Consider the following 20317-nt stretch of genomic DNA (forward strand, 5'->3'; position numbering starts at 1 on the left):
CGGGTAAAATATCCAACATGTTCGTCATTTTGTAGAGACATTAGGTCATTTCAAACCAGGAAAGATAAAAAATGAGTAAAGCCTTCGCCGGGACTCGGGAACCGTGGGCCTCTTGAATACGCGCCGAACGTGCTGACCACTACACTACGAAGGCATGCTAAGAAGGCGGGAGAAACATCTTATAACTTAACAGTCCTTAACTTGCTACTAAATTCTGGAAATATAGTTTACAGATTGCCTTCTATACTCAACAAAATTATCTTCTTCAGTTTGAAGTTTGTAGTTAACGTATAAGGTATTTCTCCCACTTCCTTAGCGTGCCTTCGTGGTGTAACGGTAGCAAGCTTGGCCGGTATTCCAGAGGTCCGTGGTTCGATTCCCGGCGAAGGCGGTTGCATATTTTCCTCTTTTCTGCTTCCAATTAACCCAATGATTCTACAAATGGCGCCCAAACTAAAAGGTTTGTGGATAATGTTTCTCCGCACCCAGGATTTGGCGACTAGGTCCCCTAAACACTATTTGCCCTTTAAAAAGGGGAGTATATAAGGTATTTCTTCCATTTTCCTAGCGTCCTTCGTAATGTAGTGGTTCTGCACGCTGGGCCGGTATTCCAGAGGTCCGTGGTTCGATTCTCGGCGAAGGCGGTTGCATATGTTTCACCTTTTCTGCTTCCAATTAACCTAATGACTCTAGAAGTGGCGCCCGAACTAAAAGGGTTGTCTATGATGATTCTCCGCATCCAGGATTTGGCGACTAGGTTTCCTGAAATACTAGTCGCCGTTTAAAAAGGCGAGTATATAAGGTATTTCTCCCACTTCCCTAGCGTGACTTCGGGGTGTAACGGTAGCACGCTGGGCCTGTATTCTAGAGGTCCGTGGTTCGATTCCCGGCGAAGGCGGTTGCATATTTTTCAGCTTTTCGGCTTCCAAAAATATGCCTAATGTCTCTACAAACGTATCGCTATTTTCCACAAAAGGCATGCTTTTCAGCGTTACATTATTTAAGATCTATATAAATGTATGGGAGTTCGCATTATACGTAACACAAATTTGGTTGCATTATTTAGGTAGCATATATAAAATAATGAAATACATACGATAAAATTCTTAGAGTTTTGTGTTCTTTGCTAGCAGAAACTGATATCAATTTCCGAATATAATGGCAGCGAATTATCGCTGCATCCGAAATTAAACAGTCTTGGGAAGGTTTTAAAACAAATTTTTTTATTAAATCAGAATTTGAACACAAGCGCACTACCCTTGCTTACAACTCAACCACCACTTGTGGGGATTAAACTTAAGACTAAGTCTACAGTACTAATTCAGAAGTCAAACAACAAAAATCAGCGTTAATTTACAAAATTTTCACAGGACTAGTTTCGATGGTTTTACCGAACCATCATCTTCAGCTGCAAAACCGCAAATGAACAAGATAGGAAATAATGTTTAGATAAGATAAGAAAGCCTGGACAAGCAAGTGGCGCCATCTGTTGGCGAAACCAGAACTAAAACATAATTTCTCTAAAAGCCGAAGGCAAATTTGGATTGGAATTAGGATCGTTAACTAGAACAGAAAGATTTTTATGAATGTGAAATGCCTCTAGAAAATCCAGTTCTCCAATGGAAGATGTTTTTTGAATAATTTTGGCAGCAGAAAAATTGAAAGTGTGATTTTCGGACCAACAATGTTGAGCAACAGAAGACTTCTGTGTTTCCTTTTTTCTAACATATGCCTCATGTTCTTTGACGCGAAATTTTAAGGCTCTCTTAGTTTGGCCAATGTAAATTAAACCGCACTGGCAAGGAATCCTATAAATACCCCAGGAATTCATATCCGGAATGGGGTCCTTGAGTATAGAAGTTGGAATTTTATTGATGGGAGAGTAAACAACCCGAAAGTTAAATTTCTGCATTAAATTTCTGAATTAGTATTTATTCGGCGTGTTATTGTGTCTTAATTAAGTCTACAGTGTTAAAATTAAGTCTACAGAGGCTCTTCGCACATTTTTCAGATGAATTTCCTTGTATTTATAGAAATATTTTACCTAAAATTTTTGTATTTCAAATGTTCTGTTTGATAACCCTTATACTTCACTGTATTTGTACATCGTAATTTCAAACACAACAGAGCCTCTTTTAGTGTCGGAGGAGGTATTTTTATAAGGTATTTCTTCCGCTTTCCTAGCGTGCTTTCGTGGTGTAATGGTCCGTACACTGGGCCGGTATTCCAAAGGTCCACGGTTCGATTCCGAGCAAAGGCGTTGTATATTTTTCATCTTGCCTGCTTCCAAAAAATACCTAATGTCTCTACAGTGGCGTCCCAACTAAGTGCGTTGGATCCAAAAGTGTGTTCGATGATGATTTCCTCACACAGGATTTGGCGATTGTGTCCCCTAAAACCCCAGTCGTCCTTTAAAAGGGGGTATATAAGGTATTTCTCACGCCTTCGTGGTGTAGTGGTTCTCCACACTAGGCCGGTATTCCAGAGGTCCGTGGTTCGATTCTCGGGGAAGGCGTTGCATATTTTTCCTCTTGCCTACTTCCAAAAATTACCTAATGTCTCTACATTTTATCCCATTTATTTTGAACAGCTTTCCAAAGCCCAAGGAAAACTGTAGGTTGATATTTGGGCAATCCGCTTTTTAAAAGTCCAAAAGCGCAATAATCCATTGTTATACATCAGGATGTTTAGTAGGAGCTGAGCAGAGGCTAGATACACGTTTCCTGGTCCAATTTTTTCCAGGAAATGTACACTCGAATTTTTGACGTATGGCTGCTTGCTTTGTCTTGATGTAGTTCTACTGATCGATGGCACTGTTCTTAAAGAGAAGGTATTTCGTAGTTGAAAATTGGGCATAAAATATGCAGTTTTCTCCACTCTCTTTATTTTTAATTTGCCTTTCTATGAAAAACCAGCAAGAATCATAAATCCCTTTGAAAAGCTTTAGATTCTTTGAGCCATGTTTAAGATTTTTTTCTCTCTCTTTTTTGATGATAATGATGGATCTTCTTTTATTGTAGTCATTTAAATACACCGAAAATTCACATGCCATGACAACATTTTTCAAATTTTGCCCGGATAAATGTTTCTCATAAGGAATTCTGCAGTTCGGCGATATGTCGCAGAGAAACACGACGCACATTACGTTTTTTTCGCCTTTTTATAATTTAAATAAGCATTAATCATTTTGTTTTCAGTTGACAGTGAGCATTTTAATGATTTTGATATCGTCATTTGAGTTAGCGGAATTTCTTTTAACAAATAAAGATCTTATCTGTGCAACATTCAAAACATTCTTTTTTTCCCATGGATATTATTTCGAATAATTTTTCAACTTGAAGCCTAACTTTGACATTTCTCTCCTTTCTTGTTGACAGTATTACCTAGCTTAGCTTCAGACATTGAAAAACCATAGCTTTCACGATGTTTCGTAATAACTAGATACGGATAATTTTCTTCGGAAAGAACCTATACGTAGCCTTTCATCCATTGCTTCTTCAAAACTGCCATTCTTTATGAAAAACAACTGTCAATTATCAGATAATAATTAATACATTAAAAATATAGCTGCAGTTAAAAAAAATTTTTTTTTTTTCCAAACAGACGAATTTCTTTAACAGCAAAGCAAAATTGTCTAAAAATATACGAGACGCCTTTGTAGTAACCAAAGCTATACCGTCAAAGCAACGCGAAGTTGGCTCAAAACTGTCTCACCAGCGTAACAATATAAAATTATGGCGGCTATAGCGAATTATATATGGCAGCGCAAGGGCAAATAATGCAATCGTATCTGAGCTGTCAGAAACCTGGTAACATAGCCATGAGAGAGAGAGAAACAAGCTCTGCGTTACCAATCCGAAAACCTCATCTTAAATACTCTCAAACCTGATTTTCATTCTAATAGGGAAACAGGAAGGAGAAGTAACGGTGAAGATCTAAATTTTAATAACTGGTTAAATAAATAATAACTGATCAATATGTAAGCCATAACAACTGGTTAAGATCTAAATCGTAATAACTGGTTAGATTAGCATAATGGAACTTTATAAATTCACCAGTTCTGAAATATGAAGTGAAACTTTTTAAGTAATTATAAGATCATACTATAAGGTATTTCTTCCGCCTTCTTAGCAAGCCTTCGTGGTGTAGTGGTCAGCAAACTCGATGCGTCATTGAGAGATCTGCGGTTTCTATTCCCGGCGGCGTAATGGCAAACCGCACATTGAGTTGATCAATGTTAAATGAATTTCGCTTACTGCGCATGCTCAGAATGGAATTTGGCGCAACTACAACTATTTTAAAAGTATGTGGTTGATATTGTGTTATCTGGGCGTAAACCGTTCATCGCTTTAAAACTTGTTAGGCTGTAAGTTGCTTCATTATTTAGAGTGTAACTATCGACTGTAAACTACGCAAAGTTTCGTTTAAGAAGGATAACAAAACAGGAAACATTACAAGATATATTAGCTGAATGCTTATTGATTTTACTTCTGAGGAATAAATGCAGTTGAGTATTTACCATACGTTTCATTCGTATATACTTTATCAAATTAAGGAATAAATTCAGTTCAAATTACTGAATTAATTTAAATTGCTGAATTAAAGTCAAATAGCTGATATTAATTGTAATATTTATGAACAAAATAAGGCAAAATTAAATGAAACAGAAGCATATCAATAAGCACACAACAGATTTCTATAGTAATGCAATTGTAAAAAAAAAAAAAAAAAAAAAAAAAAAAAAATGGTATCCTCCCCAACATGACTAACAAACAGCCTTGTGTAGGGTTGCTTACGCTTAGTCGTCAGGATTTTCTCCCACGCTAGCCGTATACTATTGAGCATGCGCAGTAAGCAACATTCGGTAACATTGACCAACTCAATGTGCGGTTTTCCATGACGCTTCCCGGCGAAGGCGTTGCTAATTTTTTATCTTGCTTGCTTCTAAACATAGCTAATGTCTCTATAATACTATTAAAAATATTTGACATAACCTTTCAATATAAGCGCAGAAACAAAATTGTTTACCCAATTTTTGTTCGAGAAATACTGCTTATCCTTTCAGCTCCTAAGTAATACAGTATATTTAATCTTTCTTGACATGAAACGCACGGATGTTTTCCAGCATAGGGCATTTTAATTCAACTATTTTTTGGTGTTATTGTTATCATTGTTGATGTTGCTATTTCTTAGTGCGATTTCACCCTAATTAACCTTTCATGCTTTGGTCATGCCTCCCGACAGCATTTTTTTGACAAATTTTAGGTCTCCGAACGATAATTTCCAAATTCGGCCCAAATTCATTATGCGCATGCAGGTTTCTTGAGAAATTAAACTTTCACGAGAATGCGACAGGAAACTTTGCGTGTTGTTTTAAGAATAATTAAAAACACCGAATGATAAGAGCAGAGGTGACCAAATTCGAGAACCGCAATGCTTTTTAATGATTTATTTCCCGTGCGAAGATTAAGATGCAGCCTGCGGCAAAATATCTGATTAATGGATTCGAACACCATAGCATGTGCATATGCTGATTAAAAAAACGGCCGATTCGCGCGGCTGTAGTAATTAATTGTTTAGGTTCAAGTGAAGGTGAGGGGCGGTTAAGCTCTGAACCCACATAGCCGGCTTTTGTTTTCTTTTTTTTTCCTTCATTAGAAGTAATATTTTATTTATCCTTTATATGTCAGTATCAGAAATCGAGTTTCTTATTTTAAACAAATTCAAATAAGCTTACGTTAGAGTAATCTTTGAATTCTTTAACGCTCTGTTTAAATGGACACGAAGCTGTGTACATTTTGCATGACACAAGATATCTTGATAATCACCTTGATCTATCAAATAAATACCGTCAAAAGTTGCTGTTTCACTAACAGGAGGATTTTTCAATTTTAGGAATCATTATATAGAGGTGGAATAAACAAGTGATTATGAGAAACACATTTTGGTAAATTCTTTAACGCGCTGTCTAAATGGACATGAAGCGGTGTACATTTTGCTTGACACAAGATATCTTAATGCTGGCTATCAAATAAATGGCGGCAAAAGTTGCTGTTTTACTAACAGGAGGATTTTTCAATTTTAGGAATAATTATATAAAGGTGGAAAGTGATTATGAGAAACTCATTTTGATAAATTCTTTAACGCTTTATTTAAATGGACATGATGTGGTGTACATTTTGCTTGACACAAGATATCTTGATGCTGGCTATCAAATAAATAGCGTCAAAAGTTGCTGTTTCACTAACAGGAGGATTTTTCAATTTTAGGAATCATTATATAGAGGTGGAATAAACAAGTGATTATGAGAAACACATTTTGGTAAATTCTTTAACGCGCTGTCTAAATGGACATGAAGCGGTGTACATTTTGCTTGACACAAGATATCTTAATGCTGGCTATCAAATAAATGGCGGCAAAAGTTGCTGTTTTACTAACAGGAGGATTTTTCAATTTTAGGAATAATTATATAAAGGTGGAAAGTGATTATGAGAAACTCATTTTGATAAATTCTTTAACGCTTTATTTAAATGGACATGATGTGGTGTACATTTTGCTTGACACAAGATATCTTGATGCTGGCTATCAAATAAATAGCGTCAAAAGTTGCTGTTTCACTAACAGGAGGATTTTTCAATTTTAGGAATCATTATATAGAGGTGGAATAAACAAGTGATTATGAGAAACACATTTTAATAAATTCTTTAACGCTCTGTTTTAATGGACATGAAGCGGTGTGCATTTTGATTGACATAAGATATCTTGATGCTGGCTATCAAATAAATAGAGGCAAAAGTTGCTGTTTTACTAACAGGAGGATTTTTCAATTTTAGGAATCATTATATAGAGGTGGAATAAACAAGTGATTATGAGAAACACATTTTGGTAAATTCTTTAACGCTCTGTCTAAATGGACATGAAGCGGTGCACATTTTGCTTGACACAAGATATCTTAATGCTGGCCATCAAATAAATAGCGGAAAAGTTGCTGTTTTACTAACAGGAGGATTTTTTAATTTTAGGAATTACTATATGAAGGTGGAAAGTGATTATGAGAAACTAATTTTGATAAATTCTTTAACACTTTGTTAGTGGTGTACATTTTGCTTGACACAAGATATCTTGATGCTGGCTAGCAAATAAATAGCGACAAAAGTTGCTGATTTACTAACAGGAGGATTTTTCAATTTTAGGAATCATTACATAGAGGTGGAATAAACAGGTGATTATGAGAAACACAGTTTAATAAATTCTTTAACGCTCTGTTTTAATGGACATGAAGCGGTGTGCATTTTGATTGACACAAGATATCTTGATGCTGGCTATCTAATAAATAGGGACAATAGTTGATGATTTACTAACAGGTGGATTTTTAAATTTTAGGAATCATTATATAGAGGTGGAATAAACAAGTGATTATGAGAAACTCATTTTGGTAAATTCTTTAACGCTCTGTCTAAATGGACATGAAGCGGTGTACATTTTGCTTGACACAAGATATCTTAATGCTGGCCATCAAATAAATAGTGGCAAAATTTGCTGTTTTACTAACAGGAGGATTTTTCAATTTTAGGAATTACTATATAAAGGTGGAAAGTGATTATGAGAAACTAATTTTGATAAATTCTTTAACGCTTTGTTAGTGGTGTACATTTTGCTTGACACAAGATATCTTGATGCTGGCTATCAAATAAATAGTGGCAAAAGTTGCTGTTTTACTAACAGGAGGATTTTTCAGTTTTAGGAATCACTATATAAAGGTGTAAAGTGATTATGAGAAACTCATTTTGATAAATTCTTTAACGCTCTGTATAAATGGACATGAAGTGGTGTACATTTTGCTAGACACAAGATATCTTGATGCTGGCTATCAAATAAATAGTGACAAAAGTTGCTGTTTTACTAACAGGAGGATTTTTCAGTTTTAGGAACCATTATATAGAGGTGGAATAAACAAGTGATTATGAGAAACTCATTTTGATAAATACACAAGGTGATTCAAAACTAGAGACGCAAACTTCGAGGAGGGGGCTACATATAGATGCTTCGGAATCACATGGCAAAACAGAGTCGCAAATGCAATCTTAACGAAATGGGAGGGATTTTAGGGGCTAACCCAGGAAACTCATTGACAGCAGACCGCAGACGGGTTAGGATGGAAAATATAAATACATCGTAATCGCAAATTGACATTTAAAGACAATAAGCTAAAAATAAATACTGACTTTCTTGATGATGAAGTTCCTCCAAATTTCTTAACATGACGTAAGACATGAAAAATAAAACTTTTTAAATTATTGTCTATTTTAATCTCGGTGAAATCAGTATATAGAGGCGTCGTTTTCATTTGTATATACACTCCCTCCAAAGAGGGGGGGCAGTTCTATATCTCTCGTTCTGCTGGGCCAGTTGAAGAAATTCAAATTGCGTTTTTCATGTCTCGAAAGACTTAGGATATGTATTAGATTTATATACAGCATTATTCTAATATGGGTATTTTGACACAAAATCAAATTTTTCTGAAATGACATGCCAATTTTTCTCCATATTTCGATTCTACGACTCAAATTACGCCAAACATCTCAAAATTTCAGCTCCTCAACGTTAATTGAATTCGATGTATATTTATTAATATCTCTTGTTTTATTAAACTTAATTGATTCCTCCTTTCACATTTCAAAATTTAGGTTCATTCCGAATAAAATTCGTCCATTTCTCATGATTTATTTTTAAAACTTGTATTTTTAAATAATTTTTATAAATTTTTCGAAAAAACATTTTGAATTATAATGTTTAAAATTTTTACCATCATCTTAAAGTAGATGTATTTCTAAGCATATCTGCAAAACATTACAGTATGTTATTTAAAATTTCCGAAGATATACATGGATTTATATATTGGCACGTTTTAAAATTCGATATATTTGTTAAAAGCGATAATAACATCAAATGTGGTTTAGGCACTTTGCTAAAATTATTTTAGAAGTAGGAACTTTTCTCCCGCTGATGCACCATGTAAAAAAGTAGGGACGATGTGACATTTTTTCCCTCCTGCAGAATGGAAGGGATAGTAAAATAGGCTGCCATATATTAAGAAGTTCGCCAAGTATTCTTGGCGCAAACTAAAGAAAATCGCCAAGATAAATTTTTGAATTTCTTCGTAAGTTCCGCACCAAATTTTACAAAATTTAATATTTATGCATAATTTGAATCCTAGAATCGAAATATGGATAAAAAAATGGTATGTTATTTCAGAAAACGTCAGATTTGTACCAAAATACCTATGTTAGAACACTGCTACATATAAATCTAATATATATCCTAAGTCTCGCTTTTGAGACATGAAAAACGCATGTTGAATTTCGTCAATCGGCCCGGTAGAATGGGAGATATAGAACCGTCCCTGCTTTCTTTTGCAGTGTATCTAGATTTTTATTAAATTTGAAATAGTTATTTGCAATCCTTGGGATTTATTTTCTTTAATCGAAAATCGTTTATGTTAAGTATTAAAATTATAACGGGAGACTTATAAACGTTCAATGACGAATAGTTTACATGTAGACAATATCGATTAAACAAAACCAGTTAGAAGCCCACATATATTTTTCAGCCAGTAAATTCAAGCCAGTTTCATCTTAGAAAGCTTTAATCCATTAAAGGCATTCCTCCGCATAGGAAAGGCCGTTTAGTACATAGTTTTACCATGGATGATATCGCCCACTTTTGGACCTTCAGCATTTTAGTTCCAAGAAGCAGTAAGTGAGCGTTATAAAGCAAGATGGCAATAAGAATACACTTGAAAAATTTGGTGCCTAATTGTTCAAATGTTTACTTGATTATACTAATCTTACAATCAACATAACTTTACAAAAATCATAGCAAATCATAATATCTAACTTTCACAAATTTTGGCTCGACTAGCACGTACTTTAGAGTTTATTGTTTATATATACTTTCGGGCAATTATAAATCTTTATACATATAAGCGGCTAAAGTGTGTGTTTCCGAATGTTTATTGTTGCCACTCGGAAAAATGAGCACAGAAATTAACGTTTCCGCAGTTTTTAATTAATATCTCAACCGGCTAAAGTCGTACGAAGATGAGAACGGTATCAATGGATTCGGATAATTTTTTGGAATTCGTGGATACTCGTCACGGCTAATTAAAGTCCCAAGAAGACGCGAATGGTCAAAATGGCGTGCCACGGACCTGCGGAATCCAACGATGTGCTTCGCTAAGCCCGGGAGCCAGCCGTTTCGGAGGAGATGATGTTACTTCCCCCTATATATATATATATATATATATATGCGGCTTAAGTGTCTGTCTGTCGCCGATAGTTTATTGGTTGCTTGCGTAACTGTACTAGCCAATGGGATGAAGTTGCCACGGCACAGGGTTGCCGTTTCAATTGAGACGTAGACAATTTCCTGTAAAACTTGCCTTTGCTATGACCATCCATAAGCCTCAGGGCCAAACGCTTAAGCGCTTTGGCATTTTTTTACCTGAGCCTGCATTTGGACACGGTCAACTTTATGTTGCCTGTTCAAGAGTTCGTGAAAGAACGGACATAAAATTAAAAATATTGGATGGTCCTTTATAAGGCGAGCTTAAAAATGATGGAAAGATCCACACAAGAAATGCTGTGTACAAAGAGATCTTTGACATGTGAATTAACATTTCATTATTTAAATTATTTTTATTGATTGAGCTAGCGGTGGATTCTTAAGAAATGTACCGCCAGTGGTTTCCTTCATAGTACTCTACTTTAAGCAATTAAGCAAGTAGAAGGGGGAAACCCCGTGGGACAGTAAGCAAAGGGGCGTCCTCGCCGCCTGCCCTGGGTAATTCAGTTTAAATTAGCAGACAGCTTTGCACAAATCATTTTAATTACAATTTATAATATCTACAGCAGCGGTCATTTCGTATGACCGCCCGGCTTTCTAATTTATTTATAATACAGGAGACTGGTAGACGGCGATCTCAGCGACAGCATAAAAAACGTTAACAAACTCCTTTGGGAAATCGTTAAAATCTAAAACCTTTCAGATTTGTTTTATTATTTTTTCCGTGTGTGCAATTTTTCTAAGAAGCTTTTATATGACATCAGATGATACCATCCAACATTTCAGTTTTGAAAGTCCATTTTAAAATTCTCATCTTGGTGAGGCATTCAGGATGACAGAGACGTAGATGACTACTTGTCGACTTCCTGTATTTCTCACGAAATAAAATGTTTTCAAAAATTATAGCTAATACTTCTAAACATTTGTATTTACAAACTTTCAGTGATAATAATTTGCTTTTTTGTAATACTATAACGCGTTTTGAATATATTTCTACATAATCATTTTTGTTGAAGCAATTAAAATTATTCAAAATATCATTTTGAAAATACCATTGTCTTACCATTTCTACAAGAATCAATTCATCTCTGTACCTCTTTACAATAATCAGCCAAACAAATAAAATATTCTCGTAGATTGAGAAATAGCGTGCGAGACAACGCATAGCTTTAAATGAAAATGACTCCATAACATTCCATATCTGCTAGCAAGATAGCGTTGGACCATTAGACACGTCGATCTAAAACCCCAGTGACAAGTGGCGGCGAGGAGAATCGCATTAATAAGCATCAGAAAGAGATTTTCGTAAGCTCATCATATATATCTTTGACTCAATGCCGTGTTAAAATTGCATTATTAATATAAAGTCATACTGCGGTATAGTTGATTTAAATATGTCTGTCCTTTGGGAATAAATCAAATATGCATATAGCATTGTCTAGACAATACTTGAAAGCATCGTAGCTAATAACATTTTTGATAAAGGAGATTGTAATTTACAGTAATTGTTATTAACCTAAGCATCAGGTGATTTTAATAAATGCGTGTTTCATATTTAAATATATCTGGTTTGTTTAGAGTATGCAGAATTTTAATTTAAAAGACGAAAATGATTGTTCTTTGTGGATGGAGTAAGTCAGAAGATAGATATTTAACAAATCATATCGAGAAGAAATGCATGTGATATATCTTTAAAGAAACCATAATACTCTACGTATAGCTTAGTGTCAATAGCTGAGGAATAATGTTTATCAATTTGAATATAATACATTAATGATAAATTGGTAAAATATTAGCTGGAAACTAAATTTTTGAAATTATGTTAATGTTCATTATCTGTAAAATGGTGGAAAGAAGAACATTTACTGAAACAAGCTGGCATAATCGAGCTTATCGGAAGCGAATATATATTTTAAACGTAAATTTCATTGTCATAAATTTATTTGATTACAGATTTTACATTGTTTATAAAAGTAACCATTTTTAACATTACTATTACATTCTACTACTACTACTAATCATAATAATAATAAAGTAATAATAATATATTTTAAACCTAAATTTCATTGTCATAAATTTATTTGATTACAGTTTTTACATTGTTTATAAAAGTAACCATTTTTAACATTACTATTACATTCTACTACTACTACTAATCATAATAATAATAAAGTAATAATAATACATTGTAAACCTAAATCGTATTGTCATAAAGTCATATGACTGCATGTTTTTAACATTGCTAATAAAAGTAACCCTTTTCAAATATTATTATTCAAGCCTAATAATAATAATAATAATCAGGTTTCATTTCGATTTTCATATTGCTAATATAGTTTCATAGCTAGGCCTAACTGCTAGGCAGAGAACCGCATGCATTCTGTAAAGATTTTATCTTTATCTCAAAGCTAGATTAATAACATTTATTTTTTGTTATGAATTAGTGTTCCTAGCTGTTAGGTGGCACACCTAGCATCCTGACTCCAAAATACCCGCGACGACTGCAATTTAGTAACGGAAGTGTTAATTTTGATAAATATGAAGCCTAATAAACCGTTTTTTTTTTTAATCTGCATAAAAAAAATCTGATGTAGACATCACATGACTTCCTTGTACGGCTTATTAAGTTGTGTACACGTTTTGCTGTATTTCATGTAAACTGAGTTTCTTGAACTATTCAATTAACTGATCCCTCAAGGCAGGTTGAAAATGACATCAAAAATTGCTAAATTTTAAATATCTCGGTGAATATTTGTCGAGCGGGAGACAAACCAATCCCTCAAGACAAGTTGAAGTTAATGTTTAGGAAACTGAAAATTTTTCAAATTAAATATCCCCTTTTATTGTACGGAAGCCAAACGTCTTACTTTTTTTTATTTTTTCATAACGAGTATAAAACTTTAACAAATATAAGTATAGCAACTGGGGAACCCGTTAAAAGTTAAAGTTCGCTGCTTGTCGAGAAATATTTTTTTTTTTTTTTTTTTTTTTTTTAATTTTACATTGCCAAAACATGATTATATTCGTCATTTTAAACACATCTGTAATGGGACGCATATGACTAAAACCAACGATTGGGAAAATAAAACAATAAAGATTGCGGTGGAAGTGGATATATATATATATATATATATATAAGCAAAGTTGTAAGAACAATACAAAAAAGACCAATTTTGGTCAAATTTTTTGTGCAATGTGCTGCAAAATTAAGGAAATGAGAAGAGAAATTGTAGTTAGCTAGCCAAAAATTTATCAAAAGCTGTGGCTCCAAATATATATATATATGTATTTGGTCCTGCCAGTTGCAATAAAAAAGGGAGGTGCACAACTAAATGTTATAGCAGTCAATGCATAAAATGTCAAAGTTCTATATCTAATCGTTTTCGAGTTCTGCGAGATGCATACATACATAAGTAGGTACGTACGTACAGACGTCATGAAAAAAAAAAACAAACCTTTTGAATCCATTTTAGAATCCGTTTTGGAAAAGAGTCCCTTATTATGTGCGTACATAAAGATGCCACGCAAAAAACAATCATCCAAATGGATTCGGGAACGGGAACGGTGAGATTGGATATTTCCGTTGAAATGCGATACCCGGAATTTTTCGCGATTTACAGTACTTCGGATGGTAATTTTCAGCGGCTGACAGTTGACCTTTCGTCCGCTGAGAGGCAAAGAAGTTTATTTGTTTTATTTGACAAAGTTCATTGTTCTGTTTCTTTAAAGTAAAAACTTTTAACTAGTAAATTGTTTCTCATGGCTTCCTAATTGAGACACTCGGGATAAAAAAAATTAAAAGGCGAATAAAAAAGATCAGTTGAATTGAAATATACTTGAAAATTTTACCAAATGACTTCGGAAGCAACAAAAATGAGCACAATATCAGAAGCTCAGCATTAAAGGAATGTTAAATGTTGTAAGGAATTAAGGAATGTTGTTTCAGAAAAAAAAGATGAATTTGATACTCACAAAGTAGAGAAATTCAGTAAACAATTAGATAAAAGAAATAACCCGAAATCTATCGACTACACTTCTAGCTAAAGATTGGATCTTTAGATTGCGGCATAAACTAAATGATCCAGTCCTATCTGCATAAGAGGAGAGAGACCTTCGTGGAGACATCCCGTACTTGCATTCACCGCTGTAATAGCAGACTTTCCTAAAGCTGGATTGAGTTCCAACAAAACTGCAGTCGACGATAAATTTTGGCTCTCTGTGCGCATTATTTATTATGTTGAACTTCTTCCTTCAGTTAAGACTGAACTTATCTACGGTATAACATCTAAGTTTCGGATCTGGATGATCATAAAATAACCTAAAACAGCAAAGTAGCTAGAAAAATGTCTACGGAACATAGATATGCTAACGTGTAAGTGAGTTTAAACTATTTAGGTAAAAGTATATTTTTTCAGGTCATTTTACATAATCGTTATGCTTTGGAGAACATTTACCGTTATTTTTCCCCCGTAATAGAATGTGTGTGATCATCTGAGTATGACAGTGATTTCCTTATTTAACGTTTTTTAGTTAATACTGCTGAAAAGTAAGTGACAAACGTTAAATTTTTGGATCCCCATCTGTCGCCTGAGGAAGTCAGTTCCTAATTTGTTCAATACATACAATTTTTGTTCACGTTACCTGACTATCATAAAAATTAAAAGGCGGAAGTAAAACGATCCTATGTTGAAAAAATTAATAAGTAAAATATCGCGAAAAATTTGGTCAGTAAAGCCCACAATGAGCTGTGAAAAAGGTGGAGCCCCGAAGCTAAAGAAAACTATTGTTCATTATTTCAGGGCTTTGACATCACTCACACTTTATAGTATTTCCCCCCCTCTCTTGTTCTGGTTCATTGTCGTTTTTTTATTAAAGGGTTTACATAGGACCATAAAATATGGTTCCTAAATAAAAGACTGTAAATAAAGCATTTTTGTTTATTGTGCAGTATTAATATCACGGAAGTTGCGAACATTTTTTTTAAACTCGAAAAACTTAAAATTCATTTTAAGTTTATAAATATAGGATGATACATAAATCTAATAAACTTTAAAAAGTCTGTACTTCAGCGACTTTGTAATGTTTTTAAGTGCAAATAACTCAGATATGCAAAATATTAAAAGGTCTATCTGTTTAAAGAATTTCATGCCGCCCAATTGAGATAGTGATTGGTGACTCTCATTGCCGTACAGAAGGGTCCAGGTTTGAACCCCAGGGCATGTATGTTTGTAAATGGATAGTGTCTGTGCGGCATGAGGGCACTCTAAATATGCGGCGAGCCGAAAGTTCTCTAGAGAGGTTGGTGATAGGGGAAGAGTAATGGAAAATCCTCGGATCCTTTTCCCCAGGTTGCTGTCTCTCTAATTTGGGGGGGGGGGACTGAGCTAAAGTCGGGCTGTAACTTACAGGGAACTCTAGGCTCTTGCCAGGCGCAATTGACTCCTTGCCGCGATGAATTACGTCAGCTTGTGCTGCTCATTCTCAGATAAGTGAGACTGATAACAGAAACAAAAACAAAAATTACATTATGCAATTAATTTTGTCTATTTATCCACTAGATGGCATTGTTCTCAGATACCAAAATTGATAATTATGATTTTCAGCTATGACTATCGGTGATCAATATTACACTAACGTGCTGAGAAATATTATTAACACTAACTAAGAGGGGTATAATCTCAAGCAGAGAATTTTGTCACGTTCAATGCATGAAGGAGCATTACTCAAAAAAGGAAGTAACGTTCTTGCCATATGGAGCAGTCCAGTATAGAAACACTATAGATATATGCAAAGATTTAGATGTAGTCATAGCAGATTAAGATGATTTATTGCTAGTTTGATACATAATGACTCAGTAAAAAAACTAAACTTCTTCATTTTCGATGCTTCGGAAATATACTTGCCTAAATATTACTCGCTTGCGTTCATTTCATACAAGGTGTGGCACACACACACACACACACAAAAGAGAGGCTGGCCCGATAAATCATTGTACTTACAGAACCGATTCTCCATGACATTATCAGCTTCAAAGTAATTCCCTTCATTCACACACATCTGTATTTGGTGCTGATATTGCTGGTAAAGTTTCTGGAACAAGGCTTTTGGAAGGCTCTTCAGGAGGTTCTCCGTTTTTGTCTGAACCTCTTCAGCTAAGGTAAACTGGGTTCCCTTTAAGTAAGATTTAACTTTAGGAAATAAAAAATTCGCATGGAGCCAAATCAGGTGAATAAGGATGATGCTCCATCACAGCAATGTTTTTGCTGATCCGAAACCGCTTGACAGATAGGACTGTGTGAGCGGGTGCATCATCCTGGTGCAACCAGAAATCCATCACTCCACAACTGTGGTCTTTTTCTTTCCTAATTTGTTCCCGAAGGCCTCTTAGTACTTCAGTGTACTAGTACTGATTAACAGTCTGACCGCTGAGAAAGAATTAAATCATGATGAACGTGCCCAAGGGGGCGTCCAGACGGTCATCATCTTCCACACTGTCCCTTCCTTCTAAAATACGCTTATGCCATTGAAACACACAAACAAAGTGCACGAGACAAAGTGTCATCTCCATAAGCTTCTGTTAACATTCGAAATGCTTCCTCGAAATGTTGATTTCTTAAGTTTCACAAGAAATTTGATATTGATCAGCTGTTCGGTTTTTACATTAGACATTTTGCCGGCCGAATGCAGTTGCACGTGTTCACTCAATGACGCAGTACTCCCCACTGGCTTTGTCGTTTAAGGGGACTCATACACCTTAGAACCCATAAGATCTTCGAATAGGTGACTGTTGCAAGAATTGGGATAACTTATTTATTTTAAAAGCAATTTCTTTCAAATTCCTATGGCTGACTACATAATATAGCTGCTTTCTGAAATAAAAATCTGAAAGTTTGTGTTGCCACAAATATTTTTATAATTTAATCCGCTATGTGACAAAATTTTTCCTCAAGTTTCCACCTTGCGCGCACAGTTTAAAACATTCTGTTGCATAATTTAATTTCATATTTAATAGATAGCTTTTATAACATTTAAAAACTACTGTGAACCTAAAATTCTAAGAATTTCATGTTAATTTTTTATTTTATTTGGAGTTGAGTTTATAAAATGTATTTTATTAAAAAAAATCTGTAATGTTTTCGTGAATAATTTTTTTAATACTACAATATTCATCAAATTTTTGGTTCAGTTAGAAAATAGTGCCCATATAAAGACTTCCATTGAATTTTAAGTATGTACCATTAGCCATTTTTAAAATATCATGCGCGCAAGGTGGAAACATGACGAAAACTTTTGTCACAAAGCGGATTAAATTACAAAAATATTTGTGGCAACACAAATTTTCTGATTACTAGTTTCTAAAGCAGCTATACTATGTAGTCAGCTGTAAAAATTTGGAAGTAATTGCTTTTAAAATAAATGAATTATTCCAATTCTTGCAACAGTCACATATTAGAAGATCATAAGGGGTTTAAGGTGTATGAGCCCCCTTAAGTCGAAACTGGCCGCATGTATGGAGGAGCTGTGGCATAACGTCACCAACACAGTTGCCAACTCCACTCCGTTTACGGGCTACACACTTAGTCTTGTTTTTTTTAATAACTTTCTAAATCCAGAGAAGTTATTTATATAAAATACCAAAATGATATTAAATTAATTTAGACTCAAATGTTTTGGAATATTTTAATATTTTTCTGTAATATCAGGAGTATATAGATCGTGGTATTTAAAAATACTTGAAATAATAGCTACTTGTCTTACCCTACCTTAGAGTTCAGAGAATCATACATGTTCGGTGCATACAGAACCCACGGGAATGCCGTATGCAACTAAAACATCATTATGTAGACTAAATTTAAATCAGAGTTAGAAAAGTTGTCTTTAAAATAACAAAACACAAAACGTGACTTAAAAGTGAAAAACAATAAATTAAAAGTATTAGAAAATACACTATGCATGCAATAGAAGTGTATTGGCTGGCATATTTACGACAATTAATTTAGTTACTAATAATGCTTAGAAGTTATTAAAACCGTGAGCCATTGACCGTTGACCTTGGTGGTTCTCAGGCATACTACTACCAGAGTTTTTGCCTGTACTTTTGAAGAGTGCTCTAAGGCTGTTGGCTGTGATTTAAAAATAAGCACTGTTGCGCTACTTGGAATAATTTCCAAGTAGCGCAACTTGGAATAATTTCCAAGTAAAACAAACTTGGAATAATTTCCAAGTAAAACTTGGAATCCAAGTAAAACTTGAATCCAAGTAAAACCTTTCCAAGTAAAACTTGAAACTTGGCTACTTGGAATAATTTCCAAGTAAAACAAACAAGCGGGAGTAGTATCCAGAGGTTAAAACTACAAAAACGTAAGTTAACACACAGCATTACTTGTATCGGAGCCCATTCATCTTGCATATACGCTGCATAACTGTGCTTTTGCTGTCTAGTACAGCCACCCAGAAGTGAAGCTCGCAGTTGGGCCACACCGGCGTCCCTGACCTTGCGATTGCGTTGTTAAGTGACCTGAACGTCGAAAAGAATTCATTTTTTTCTTAGAGATCGCGTACTGTACTCTGCGTCAGTTTAATAGTAATAATGCGTTGTCAATACACGTTCATCATCCACATTTCTGTAATAATTTTTTAGTTGGCATGTGGGATGTCAGTTTAGTTTAGAGGCATTTTTTCCTACCCGTTAAGCTACTGTTAAATTTTTGAATTTCTAAAAGGTTATTATATACTTTCTAAAGACTTTCCTATACATAATAGAAATCTATGGTGATAGAGGTGTCTCTTAGAATGAATGGATGGATTCAAACAGCGCAGCGCGCAATTGTTAGCACTGTTTAAAGCGAAACTCACTCAGCGTGCAAAAGTAAGAGAATTTGAAAATCACGTCTGTTTTTAAGAATCGTACTGAAGCAAAGGTACTAATTATGCCTCCGAAGAATTAAGAATGAATTCGGAGTCGAATAATTAAGCTTACGCATGCGTGTCTGAGGAGCTGTGATTGGTGAAGTAAACGCACGTTCGGCGATTTGAATGCTCGTGCTCCTTCACTGGATTCACCGTGTTTGTTTCAAGAGTTCAGTAAATTTTATAAGGTATCATCTAAAATATGCAGCCATGAATGTATGGATTATGAAATGAGATGTAGAATTGCCTGTAGACTGGAGGAAGGCTTATTACAAGCGCAGGTAGCTACAGAACTCAATGTAACGCCCAGTGTCATCTGCAATTTGTGCAAGCTGTTTCAGGACCAGAGGCGTAGCTCGAAGGGGACTTCTGTACCCGGGCGAAGCATCCAGGGGGCGCCAAATTGATGTGAAGTTTTAAAATGCAATGATTTTCCTTCTTAGTAAACAGGAGGGGGCGCGAAACTTTCAACTGTCCCCAGGCGCTGAAAACCCTAGCAACAACTCTGTTCAAGACACTGAATCCATATCGAGAAGACCTACACAAGATCGACCAAGATCCACAACGACGAACGAGGATCGTTATTTGACATCATCAGCGCGGCGACAAAGGACTGCTATAGATTTATATATCTCTTTCGTGAGCAGTATGCTGTAACTGGAACCCAAGTTTTATGGACTACATTTAACCTATGGCTTTACCAGATAGGATTGTATGCCAGAAGACCCGATGTTTGCGTCTCGCTCACTGCAATACCCAAGAGAGCGCGTTTAGCATGGTGCAGATAACATGCGCCTTGAACCTGACTTCAGTGGAGCACCGTGCTTTTACACATGAGTCAAGATTCAACCTGAACACTAATTCTCAGGATACCTGTATTTAGAAGTAAGCCTTAAACACGATACCATCCCTTCATCAGGTAAAAGGATAATTACGGTGGTGGAAGTGTAATGGTCTGGGAAGATATTATGCAGGATGACCACGTACCGTTGCAAATGTTTGACAAAAGCTCCCTGACTGCTATGAAGTATAGAGTAGAGATATGGTTAATGGACGAGAACGT

This window comes from Stegodyphus dumicola, chromosome 6 (genome assembly GCF_044657685.1).
Source record: "Stegodyphus dumicola isolate Sdum_Otavi_A_Nest chromosome 6, ASM4465768v1".
In the NCBI taxonomy this organism is placed as follows: domain Eukaryota; kingdom Metazoa; phylum Arthropoda; class Arachnida; order Araneae; family Eresidae; genus Stegodyphus; species Stegodyphus dumicola.